Below are 14,050 nucleotides of genomic sequence, written 5' to 3' on the forward strand. Positions count from 1 at the left end.
ACATCTATTTTTTCTTGGAATTAAATTAGAAATTACAATGGTCTTGTTCTTATATTGGCTATCCAGGTAGTCCCCGAGTGGCTGGTGATGATGAAGAAGAGGGTGAAGATGATTTGGATGATGAGTTCAACCACAATCACTTTAGTAGGAATGAGAAACAACATATTGCAGAGGCAATGTTGCACTGGAAAATGGCTTATGGGCATGGAGAAGATGTTGGCCCATCTGACTCTTCAAGTGAGAAGCTTTCTCAATCTCTTTTAATCAGTGGAAAAGAGGTAGGGAGGTTCTATCTTGAACTACCATGGATTAAAATATATTAATACTTGACATTAGTCCATCACATTGAGCTTAATAGGTTAAAATGTTGGGTATTCATTATGGAGACCTATGATCAGTTCCCAATAGGGAGATTGAAAGTGCAATTTTAAGTTGTGACTATTGGTTTATCATAACTGACTTTTAAATAGAAAGTAGATTTCTACATAGTGACTCTTGGGTCTTCAATAGGTTATTTCTAGTGTGTTTTCTCATAAGGAGCTTGTATTGGTCTTCAGTTGATGCTCATATGAACAAGATATTCATAATCAATAAGCAGTTCAATATTTGACATTACCTCTCTCTTGCTAGTCATCTCTAAATATATTTAGACTCTAGGCAAGTTTCTGGTGAGTTACCTGTAGTTACTCTAAAGCATCATAGGATGACTGCTCCACCCCTTGGTAGTGGCAGTGGAAAACGTGTACATCCACTACCTTTTGTTGATCCTTCACAACTGGTACTAAAATAAATTCTTGCTAGATCTTTCAATTTTTTTTAATGATTTTATTTTTCTTTTACATTTATTTTGGTTACAATTGCTAAAAGTATATTTATAATTGATTTTAATAGTCCCAATGAGGTTTGTGGAGCCCACAAAAGACTCCAAATGCTATCAAGTTGGAAGTGTTGAATGGAAAGAGAGAGTAGATAGCTGGAAGGAAAAACAAGATAAAAATGTAATCCAAGTGACCAATGGAACTCAGTATTCATCTGAAGGAAAAGATGGATATGTAGATGATAGTGTCCCTGATGGGGAAGACATGCAAATGTATGATTGTAAAATCATGTTATTTAGAGTTTGGCTAATTCAAGGAGAAGTGATTTTCATATCAAATGAATGTCAATTATTAGCCACCATTTTCAAATGATGCATGCCATTATTGTTGTTTTTGTTCTTTAAGTTTACTACCTTTTTTTTTAAAAACCTTTCATTTTATTTCTACTTTGAATTCACTTCTTTTTTACTACACATGTACTTTCAGTTTTAATACATAGATAATTTTAAATTAATGGAAGTTGTTTTGCACAATTCTTTGCAATGAGTTAGACCATATTTGATGAAAGGAGTTAGTAGCAATGAGTTTAATTAAAAAATAATTCCAACCCCAAGCTTTAATGATCATAAATACAATGCTTTAGTTCTCAAATCAAATAGATTTTCCCTATCCTAAACAAGTTTTGGCTAATGAAATGTAATAATGCCTATTTGATTTTAATTGAGAATAAAATTTATAAATTTTTTCCATAATGAAAAGGTTATTGCAAGAAATTGTTAAGGACAAAATGACAAATTCTTATGGCATAGCTAAATGGATCCATCAGGTTTATGGTGCTTTAGATCACAATTCATTATATTCAGTAACATGGAGAATAGCCTTTCAAAGTTCAACCCCAATTTAGATGATGTGGCATTCCTTCTCTATTTAATAAACTTATTTTGATAGTGCTAGTGCTCACAAGCCTGGATGGTAGATAGTTAGTGATTGAAGGTATTGTCCAAACCTCTTGAGAAACTTTTGATAATTCTATATGAAGATTGTTTTGGATAAATAATCACATTGAGGCCTTCAGATCTATATTGAAGACTTGAATGTTCACAAAGCCTTGGCATTGCTTATTTGAAAGTAATTTTTGCCTCTTCCCAGACAACACTGAGCAATCACTTGTGTTTAGTCATTGGAAACTTTGGGATATATTAAAAGACATTTCCTAATGTATGAATTTTTTCATGAAGATTGAGTTTGAACTTCTATAATATTATTAGAACCATTTTTGGATGCATGAATTTTTTTATGAATACTGAATTTGGTCTTACAATATCTACAACATCCTACACCAAGTCTAGCATCTACAGTGCCTTCAGACCTATTCATTGACATAATTGTCCATCTAAGATACTTTAGCCATCCTTTTTACAACAACAGAACTCTCTATGTGATGAATGGGAGTAGTCAATAAAATTCTTCAAGTTGATGTAGATATGATGTATCACTCAAAGTGGGCATAAAAGGTGATAAGCTTCCATAATTTCATGTGTCTCTAGACACCAAGCAAGTGTCTAGAAGCTTCTCTCCTAACAACCAAAAGATGCAAGATGGTGTATCTATAATAGTTGAGAAAATAATAGCACATCTCTATTTCTCTATATAGAATAGTGACCAATCACTTATTTTTATTAGTCTTTTGTTCTGTACTTGGTTTATGCAATGCATGCTTATCTTAGTGTACACTGTAAACTAAGAAACCCATGGTATGCTATTCTTTTGTAATGTTGAAATGTTCTCAAAATATAATTTTGACCTTTTCCATAGCTAACCATGTATATTCTTGTTTTATGATAGAATTGTTCTTGATACTACAACAATGACAAACACCATGAGAGACATCATAATTGGGTTAAAATTCAAAAGATGGTAAGCAGATTTCACACTTAACAAATGAATCAGTAAACTGAAATGTTAGTGAAAAATCAAGTCTTCTGAGTATGTTAACTTGCAAAATAAATTTGTTGAGTATGAAAGGCAACAAATAACATGGAATCAAATTATATGACTTTCTTTCTGAATATTCTAAATACTATGGATTTTATCATTATGTCTTACAAAAGTGATTGCTAATGGTCTTACTTCTCCAAGCCGGTGCAAATTATAAGTCCATCAATAAGATCTTTGTTAAGTATTGGTTTCTATTTTGTGTTAATTTCTAAATCTTTCACTTGATGCTCTCTCCAACGGGCGTAAAAGTTGTTAGTCTTAACTTGGGCACTCAAACATCCCACATTTACTAAAGTAAACTACAATAGTTGGGTGCCTTTATTTAGTGATGGTTTTTCCCAATTTGGGAATTTATATTTAACATTAGCTTTCCTAAATTTAGGCAGTGTCTGCTCTAGTCTTTGACATTTATGAAATTGTTTTATTTCTATTTTTAGGCAGATAGCATTTTTAGGATAAGTTTGTATTACTATCGTCAGTCTTATGATTATCTCTTTTACAACTAGTAGTGGATAAGTTCGTATTACTATTGTCAGTCTTATGATTATTCTACATAGGCTGGTCAATCACTTTGAAAACAAGCTGAGATATCTCTTAGGAGTCTTATATATCTTTTTTGTTGGGCACTGTCTACCAAATATTAGCCAATGCATGGGAGGAGGGTGATGAAGTTGTCCTTTACACTTGTTGATTGGTTGACTTGGACTTGGAACTAGCTGGTGGACCCATCAAAGAAAAAATAAAAAATTTCCAAAATGAATTGTATGTGAACCATTCAACTTAACTAGTTCTTATGTGCTTCAGTTACTAACCCATGCATAAATAAAAGATGAGTGATCAAGTATTATCTGTTTTACTTTGGTGATATGATATGGTATTTTATATTCTTTCTTCTACCTCAGAGTATTCATAGCTTCCCATATGGCCAGGTGAAGAAGAAACAATAAGAAAATTGATAAATCATCAAAAGTTTGCTATTGAGAAACCAAAATATACCGATCCACATGTAAAGGAAAATGCATTGTTGCAAGCTCATTTTCAAGGCATGTCATAGCTGGAAACCTAGCACTAGATTAGAGAGCTTCTTTCTACTAACCAGCTTCTTCAAGCTATGGTGGATGTTATTTCTAGTAATGGTTGGTTCAATCCAGCTCTTGCACCAATGGAATTGAACCAAATGGTTAAACAAAGTCTTTGGGACTGTGATTTTGTCCTGTTACAGCTTCCACATTTCACCAAGGAACTTGCTAAGAAGTGCCATGAAAATCCAAGGAAAAGAATTGAAACTATTTTTGATTTAGTTGAGATGGAGGATGATGAAAGGTGTGAATTGTTACAGATGACAGATTCGCAGCTCTTAGACATTGCTCATTTTTGTAATCACTTCCCAAACATTGATCTGGCATATGACATAGTTGACAGTGATGATGTGAGGGTTGGAGAGAATATAATAGTGTAGGTCACTCTAGAAAGAGATCTTGAAGTTAGACAGGAGTTAGGTCTAGTTGATGCACCAAGGTATCCCAAAGCAAAGGAAGAAGGATGGTGGCTAGTAATTGGGGATTTAAAAAGCAATCAGATGCTGGCCATTAAGAGGGTATCACTCCAGAGGAAGACTAAAGTCAAGCTTGAGTTTACTACACCTTTAGAGCTTGGAGAGAAGACATATACACTGTATTTCATGTGTGATTCATACCTTGGGTGTGATCAAGAGCACACTTTCACAGTCAATGTGAATGAAGCAGAAGATGAAGAAAATGCAAAGGAATGAATGTTACTTATCGAGTACCACAGCTATACAAATTTTGCATGAAGTTGATATGGTCAATATATGATGATGGAGAAAGATTGTGTGGCAAAACTCTGCAACTCAAATATATAGGCTCACAGAATAACCTTCATCTAGTAACCTGAATGCTTTTATCATGGATTTCAATGATACATGATTTTAGTAAAAATTTGTTAATAAATAGCTCTTGCCATTGGTTTCACCAATCTATGATTTTAATACAACAAATCATTACTAACGCTAATATTAAGATGAATTATGGCATGCTTGCATTTAATGCAATCCTTTAATTGGGAATCAAGACTTTAGCAGACTAGCTAAGTGTACTTGTGGTTATTGTGTTGAGTTTGTAATAACTTAAATAGTTAATACTATTTTCATAGCATAGAATTATCTGGAATCCCCTCTCAATGACCAAATTTTTCTCTTGTTCCTCTTTATGAAAATATTTGAACCTAGAAAGGACCTTGTCCAAATTTTCTAAGTCCCCTATAGAAGGATAGACATTGAAAACTAAAAGAAAACCTTTAAATTCTATTGGAAAATTCTCCTAATAATCATCATATGGGACAGATGGAATGAAAGAAACTCAGTAATGGAATGAAAGAATATCAGTAATATCAAGACAATTTGATGTTTAATTAGTTAGTTTAATTAATTTCTTAGGCAAAATATATGAGGAACAAAGACATTGCATTAATGTAGACAATAGTAAATGACTTGGACAATTAGATATCGAGAAATTTGTACTTGTTTCAAATTGAAACATCTAAGTCCCATTAAATTCTCAAGCATTACTGGAAGAGGTAAAGTAGAAAAAGATTAAGATATTTGAAGGTTCATAAGTAGGAGATATTTTACACAAGAAGTCAAATTGCAATCTTACTATTAGGATTCAGTTGTGTCTTTTTGAGGCAAACAAGCATATTATGATTTAGCAGGCAGGTTTATATTAGAATTACAGTTTATAAAATATCTTAATATCATATGTTTGTACTCCAAAGTTGAGTCCCAAACATCTTTGTTGGTATTTGTGCTTTTGAAGTTTTCTTTTATGTTCATTTTGCATTGTATTAGTTGGTTTTCTAAATAAAAATTGGCTCCCATATTTAACTTTATTCTCACTTGAGAACTCACTAGTGTTATTCCAAGGAGTTTTAGGTAGGAATTATAACAAAGAAAGCATGTGCTGAATCAATTTTATCAGTTTCTATGGAGTTTTATACTTATCTGAATTACAACGTTCACGAGAATCCAAAATATTTGTAGTTTTTTAACTAAATTTCTGTAAAATTTTCTCCAGAAAAGTAGTTTCGAGGATGAAAGTGATGATGATATAGATCTAGATGAATAGTTTGGTACTTCAAGCGCTACACCAAAAGTGCCAGAAGAAAATGTCAGTGATGATGAGATTGTTGAATCAGACATTGAACTTAACAATGAAGGAGTTGTTGAACTAGACAATGACCCCCCACAGAAAGTAAGGCTTGGATTTATAATATTTTCTATTGAAAACTAAAATATGTATGTCATAGTACATTCTGAGTCCATGTTAGTATTTCTTTTGGGGCTTCTACATGATTGATGCTATTAACATCAACTCCTTAATTAACATATGTAGTTACTAATAGATGGGAGATCCCTCTATTGAAGTAACTGAAGAGCAATGAGATTCTGCCCAAGAAGCCAAGGGCAAAGCAATGGAGGCAATGTCTTGATTACTATTGTGTATTAATGAATTTTATATCATATCAATGAATGTTGTGTGATTGTATTGATTGAATGTTATAGTTCATAAATGGATGAATGAAATGAATGAAGTATGTAATTAAATTTTAATGGGGAATTTAGATTGATGTTAGGGGGAGGGGGGTGAGGCTAGATGAGTTTCCACCTTCACGTGGTTGGCCTTGTTAAGTAGAGAATATTATAGTATTCTTGAAACCAAGTGAAGCTCAAACAAAGACTTGTTTTGTCATTCCGAGTCCTATATACCTTAGTTTTTATTAAATACAAATACAAGAACTCCACCACTTAATCTTTGATTCAAATATAGTCACTTTCTCTAATGTTGCTAATGTTATCTTGTCAAATGGAATTTTCAGTCACTATGACTGTCCTCGTATAGCACAGTTGTGTGAGAAAGTTGGTTTATATATGCGCACACTTCAGGTAGGTGATTTGTTGGGAGTACACTTGAGCTTTAATATAGATTGAATATTTTGTATGAAATATTGTCTATATGAATTTTTGTGGAAATATTTTTTAGGTTTACTTCATTTTCCTTATGTCAAATGGTTTCTTAGGAAATATTTATGCATCACTAATATTGTTGTAAGTTTGGTTACAGCACTATACAGAGTTGCCTAATATCAAACATGTCATTGTCAACACCCACGCTATTGAGCCACAGGTCTATGAAACATCCTGTGCTCTTGAAATTGAATAGAAATTGTCAATTCCCTTACTGATTCCAGAACTTTTTAGGCCCTTGTCGAGTTCTTTGGGACCCTTTCTAGAGAGTGGGCATTGGAGTGCATGAAGGACCATGGAGGACCTGGAGTACTTGGTGAGTAACTATATTTGTTTAAAATTCTAATTACTATCTTTAATTGTCTTTAGTGGAATTTTTGGTCAATTCCTATTGTTGGGCCATTAAGGAGCCACCTGCATTTAGATTGTTTTATTTTTTCACTCCTCTAGGATAAATTTTCTTCTAAGTTACTATCCACTTTTCTTGAAGCTTTTGGATGGCCTTTCTTTTTAAGACTTATTTTTTGATATTTAATTATGGCTTTTATCTAAAAGAATATTCATTTAAACCTAAATATAAATGCCTTTAGCACAAGATATTCTCGATGCAAGTTAAAAGTGAGCTTATGTTCTAGAGATTGATTTATTTGCACATTTGTTCCATTTTTATGTGTTGTGTAAGTGTTTAATAAGGGGATTTTAGTGAAGAACAATGTTGAGGTTTGTGATCTTTCATCTTAGTAAACGTGTGTACTTCTAGGGTTCATTTTTTTTAATCTTGCACTGTGGCTTATTCTAGAACTAGTTTTTTTAATTCAATGCATGTGGATATATATCAATTGGTCTCTATTTTCAGCCAGCTAGTTATTCGTGATTTATTGTAGTTGCAACTTTTAGATACTAAAAGCCTTAAGTGTGAGATAAGAACCTTTCAGGTCTTGTGCTCAACAAATGAGACTCAAAATGATAGGTCAAGTTTATTTTCAATTATCTATTTTATGGAAATCCCATTGATGATCTTCCAAAGTGTGCATAGTTATACATTCATAGCTTTAAGTTGAGTAATATTTAGTTCTTAAGAACCATCCTTTCTAATTTGAAGATAATCTTATTCGTGTGTCCTATTCTGTTTTGTGTTGTTTCATTAAATATAACTTAGAATGCCAAAAAGGTGCCAAGAAACCAGCATTTCTTCCTATTTTCTTGATGAAAACCAACATCCTCATTTCTACTTACACCACCAAGATCAACATTAAGATTTCCTTTAACTTCTGCTCCAAATGGGTACTAACATTCAGTTTCTTTGACTTTCAACATCGTTGCAACAACTTCAAGGGCATCACAAAATTTCCATGGTTTCTTCATCATCTTCTCCATCATTATTCTTGAAATCTTCAACAAAAAAATCCTATTCATTCTTTGGTATTCTACAATGTTCCTCTACTGCAAATACTTTCTAGCATATTGATGCCACTAATTTCCTCTCATCTCCAATTCTCTTCGTGGGTACTATTCTTGGTCCATCTTTCAACATCCTAAAGGTCTCAGTCATGACCTTCTTCCATGCATCTCCATACAAATATGAAAACATAACATTAGAAAATAATAAAATAAGCCCCAACATCTCCATTAGCTCCTTCTTCAGAGACACTTTCCTATCTTCCTACTCTCTTTTCCAAGTGCTCTTTGTTGCACTCATTTTCCTACTCCTCTATTTTCTCTCCACATGTTCTCCTCAATGAGAACTTGTTTCACCACCCAGAAAAATACATGAACACACTTTGTGCTCTCTACCCAGATCCTTAGGGCTCTGATACCACTTGATGGCAACAATATTTTACTCCCTCATAATTAAAAAAAATTTGTAATGACACACCCTAGGTGACAGGAGCTTCCATGTACCAACTATTATAACAGAGCTATATAATCTTTTTGAATAACCATTTAAGAATAGCGATGAAATATGGACACAGAGACAAAGACTATAGATTGATTGAAGTTTCAAGTCATATCAGAAGTTGTCTAAATCAAATCATCATTGCTCAAATAGTATATAATTGTTTATTACAGGTTTTTGTTACAAAGAATCAGCATCTCAAAAGATATTTTTTTAGGACAGAGTCAGAAGACCTATTTCATTATTCAAACACAAAAACAATTACAAAAATTAGGGATCTTTAAATGAATGGTTCAACTATATATCAAACTTTATTTCCTTCCTTATGATTAATTCCAGGCTACTATGCTGACTCAACGAGGCTCCATTATGTCCTCTCAATCAGTCTTCTTTACTTATGTTTTGATATGCTTCTTCTCTTCCAACAAGGATCTACTTCCAATAGTGGGCTCACCCTTCTACACATCAGTCTTCCTGATTGTCATTTTCTTGAAGACAAAACTTTTCAAATCTGATAATGCCAATGCCACTTCATGTGATATTTGTTCAACCTGCATTATATAGGTTCGGAGACCCCCTTTCTCAACTTGACCTTCGACCTTCTTCCATTTCACTATCTTTGTTGCCCATAAACAAACCTTATCTTGCTAAATTACTTAGAAGTTAAGACTCAATTGAATTTGACAGATGAAGATATTGTCAAATTGCTACATTCTCTTTCATGTGTGAAACATAAAATTTTCAATAAAGAGTCAAATACAAAAACTATGGCACAAACAAATGTCTTCGAAGTTAATTCAAAATTCACTAATAAGATAAGGAGAATTAAGGTATGAACTCTGATATAACAAATTGTATACTATTTTGTCTATCTATTTTTTTAAAAAAACTAATGCATGTGGAGATCACACGGGAATTGGTTTCTACCTGATTGTAGATTCAACTCCCACCAGTGGATGAGAAAAAAAAGGTGATTGAGGATGTGGATAAAGATAGATGTTACACAATTGATACATCAATTGTAAGAATTATGAAGAGTAGGAAATTTTTAGCACACCAACAAATTGTTATGGAGTGCGTTGAGCAACTTGGACGGATGTTCAAGGTGAATTGCCTAATTGGATGCTAGATACTTTTGTCTGTATCACTAGTACTTTAGATCTACTTTCTACTTTCCCACGATGAATGGGTTTATACCTGTGTGAATTTGTAAAAAGTAGTCTTTTTCTTTTTTCAGTAGATTGTCCTTTATCTGTAAGAAAATGATATACCTAGATAGGTAGGCATATTGATATACCTTCATAGGCATATTGGCAACTATTTGATGTACTTTTTCCTCTTTGTAGTGTGTAGTTTATGTCTGGGGTCCTGATGTGATCATATTTGGTATGGTGGTTCTTTGGAAAGGGAGGAGATCTTGGCAGTGGCAAGCCCAAACTTTAGATTGGTGTTCCTTCTGCGGCTTTTGGTGGAGAATTAATAAGTTTTGTACTGTGCCCAGCAAAGTTGATAAAGGTAACAAGAACTAGACTTTGTATCTATTGTATGTATATAAACTAAACTCTAGAATCCATACCATTCACTATTTGTTGTTTTGTAGTGTAGATTGCAAGTTCAAAAGAATGACAACAGGCAACTGAAAAAGCATCAGCAGAGATATGTTGGGCATCTAGACTATGCACTTCAAACTCTTAGAAATGAAAGGGTAAGGTGTTAAATTGTTGTTACTATTTGGTATGTAGTTGTAGACATGCAATATAAATGCTTCATGTGGTATCCTTCATTATACAAGATATTGTTTGATTGTTTCATTGGTGCATAATTTTCCAGGTACAAGGTTTGTTTCATGGTGGCCTAACTACATTTTATAGGAAGTCTATTGGAAACGCAATTTTCTTTAGTACTTATGAATTGACTTTTTATCATATGCTTTCACTTATTAGTACGCATGATAAGGTGAGTCCCCAGATGAATTCCCAGTCTTCTCAATTTGTCAACTATTCTTCTAAAGTTCTTATAGAAACAAGAGTTGGAGTTGTCTCTGGTGGGCTTGCAGGAATTGTGGTATGTAACCTTAATGTTAGAATTTCAATTTAAGTATTTAAACTCAGTTTTAGCAGATCAAATATGTGCAACAAAACTTTTAATTTTCTTTTCAATTTTGGTCAGTTTTTTTTCTTCTCAACATTGCAAAAACCTGTATTCAAATAGCTCCAAATATTAATGCCAGCAGAAATCCTATACACACAATCAGGATGGTAGGAAATAAAATTTCATTTTTACATGCACTCTACTCTAGAAAAAAATGTTTTTAAATTAATTTTTAATAAAGATTTTGATTAGGCTTTTACAAGGTTGTTGGATTCTTATGATAGTAATTAGGATATCCGTTAAGATTGACAGTTGGATTATTGAATTGGGTTAAAAGATTAAAATTTAAATATTCAAATACCATAGGACTTAGCTTTTGCCTTTTCGTCTAGGATATATTCTACTAAGTAGTCTTAGATAACCAATAGATGAATTTAAAAGCAAGAAGTGCTCATATTAATGAACATGAAACTATTTCCCAATTCTATCATGTTTGACAGATTTATAGAGAACTTGGTTTTAGAGGATTCTATGTTGGCTTGGGGCCTACATTGGTGAGAGTTTTCCCTGGTAATGCTACAGCTATCGTCACTTTGGAACTTACAGAAAATTTACTAGGGGTGAAATAGTAGTAAGAGCATTAGCTTCAGAGGTGAATAGGTTTATACCTATGTGAATTTGTAAAAAGTGGTATTTTCTTTTTTCAATAGATTTTCCTTTATCTATAAGAAAATGATATACCTCGATAAGTAGGCATATTGATGTACCTAGGAACTGGCATTATGTCATGGGGCTCAGCCAACAATATATTTGTACCAAGTATAGTGCACTATAATGGTGTTGTTCATACAATGTTGATATTTACTCAAGAGGACTATTTTTATTTAGTTTTATTCGCCAAGTTTCCTTTTTAGTTTGATTTTGTGCTGGTGATGCTTCAGACTCAAATGCCTACAAATGCTTCATGCAGTGTCCAGTCTCAAGCCCTAATCACTAGGCAAGCTTCTAGCTCTAATTATAGTTTGCTTACTGCAATGTCATATCCAGTTTGCATGTGATTCTACTGACCTAAAGGATCCTTAACCACAAACAATAGTAGTCTCCTCTGCCCAAGATAATACAACTTTGTTTGGATTTAAACAAGAAAATTGCAGCAGCATTATTAGTGAGGATTTGTGTTTGCTCAAAAACTTCTTATCTAAAAAATCCTTCCTAAGGGTTGTGAGCTTGTCTATTTCTCCTTTACGTCAAAGGTTCAATGCAAGCATGTTGCTAAGAGCCTGCCCAAGGTTAAAAATACAAAGTGAACTAATTTTTTATTACCTCTTTTATTAGAGTAGATTTACTTGTGGGGTGTAGAGCAAATGGAGAGCTTGCCCACTTATTTAGAGTTTTGTTTCTCATCCTTTTCTTGAATATCATATCAAAGAAAATACAAAGAGCTCGCACAAGTTTGTATGATTCTCTCTCTAATTTTGGCAAATAGAAAACTATTATGGCTTGAGATTGTGTTCAACATAATTTACAACCTCAACAAGAGTTGGAATCCTAGTTTTATACATATGTGGCATTAGTTGCAATAACAAGAATGTCAGTACATCATCTGGATATATTCAACAAATCAATACGCATATCCTGCAATATTGGCTTGCCATTAGACAGCATTTCATGGAGGTAGTCAATCAAACAGTTCAAATGCCTTACCTATGATTCCTCATTTTGCATGCATGTCTACCAGGGTAGTTGCAACTTGAACAAATATATTCTCTCAATATATCTATTTTGTGCATATCCAACAACCATGGCTTTTGATGACCACATTACGTTTAGGCATCCTGTCAAATAGTTCAGATGACCTATCTATGCTTCCATTTTGCAAGCATGTCTCCCAAGGAAAATGCTACTACTTCATCTACATCATCTGAGAAAATCATTTATGTTTTGATGGATGCCTATAGCTTATCCCAAAGCTCTCATTCAACAATTATGAGATGATCAATCAAGAGGAAACAGTTGAGAGCTTAGAGTGACACAATTTTTAGATGATCATATGAAATGAAATGGGCGTGCGAGTAGAAAGAAATTAGAAACATATTGTGTATAGATGAAGGCATGAAATGGATGGTTTTGGAGCACTCAGCACAAACACTTAGCATTCAGTACATATCATCATTCGAGATCAAATGGGTGTGTGGTATTATACGCATAGTAAATAATAAAGGAGGAAATTGAACCCTCCCTAAGGCTCACACTTGTTGAGGTCCACTTTAGCAATGGCCCTTCCTGTGAAATTGTTGTCTAAAACCTTTCTAATGGGATAATGTGTTATGAGCTCTTCATCAGTGGGATGGAACATGAATCTAGGAGGCAGTTGTGCATCACCCATATCATGACTGTAACTAAAGTTAAGAGCCTCTATTATTGAATTCTCTAGAATGTGCCTCAACTTCATTATGTAACTTGGCACCTGAATGTAGCTCAATTCTTGAATGCAACAAGGCATTCATAGTATGTGACTTGGCAATCACTGAAACTTTCTATTGGTTTGCAACTTGATTTATAGCACCTTCATCAATAGGCATACCTTCATAAAATTATACAAATGATTTGTATTCTTCTAACTCCTTCATGGGTTCAGCCTTGTATACTTCTATATATTCATCAAATTTCATATTTGCACTTTCCACAACTTTGTTAATGTTAGTATTACAACACTTATGAGCTTTACTTCTTGTGCAATAACCAAGAAATATTCCTTCCTCACTTTTTGCATCTAGTTTACCATTTTTGAAATCTTTAAGAATATAGCATTTGCTTCCAAATACCTTAAAATATTTTATAGTGGGTGAGTATCCATATCATAGTTCAAAAGGTGTTGAATGACTACCTTTCTTGACTTGTACACGGTTCAAGGTATAGACTGTTGTACTTACAGCTTCTCTCTAGTATTATAAAGAACCATTTTTCTCCATCATGAGTTTCCTAGCACAGTCCATTACAAACTTGTTCCTCCTTTCAAAAATTCCATTTTGTGGAGGGGTTCTAGGAGCATATGTCTATCTTTTGATTCCTTTGTCATTACAAAACACCTCAAATTCATTCAATGTAAATTTTCCTCCTCTATCAAATCTCAAATATTTTAGACTTTTACCTGTTTCCTTCTCAACTCTTGCTAAGTACCACTTAAACATTTAGAAAGCATCA

This window comes from Cupressus sempervirens, chromosome 9, assembly GCF_028749045.1.
Source record: "Cupressus sempervirens isolate cs-2001-9-10 chromosome 9, ASM2874904v1, whole genome shotgun sequence".
Classification (NCBI taxonomy): Eukaryota; Viridiplantae; Streptophyta; class Pinopsida; order Cupressales; family Cupressaceae; genus Cupressus; species Cupressus sempervirens.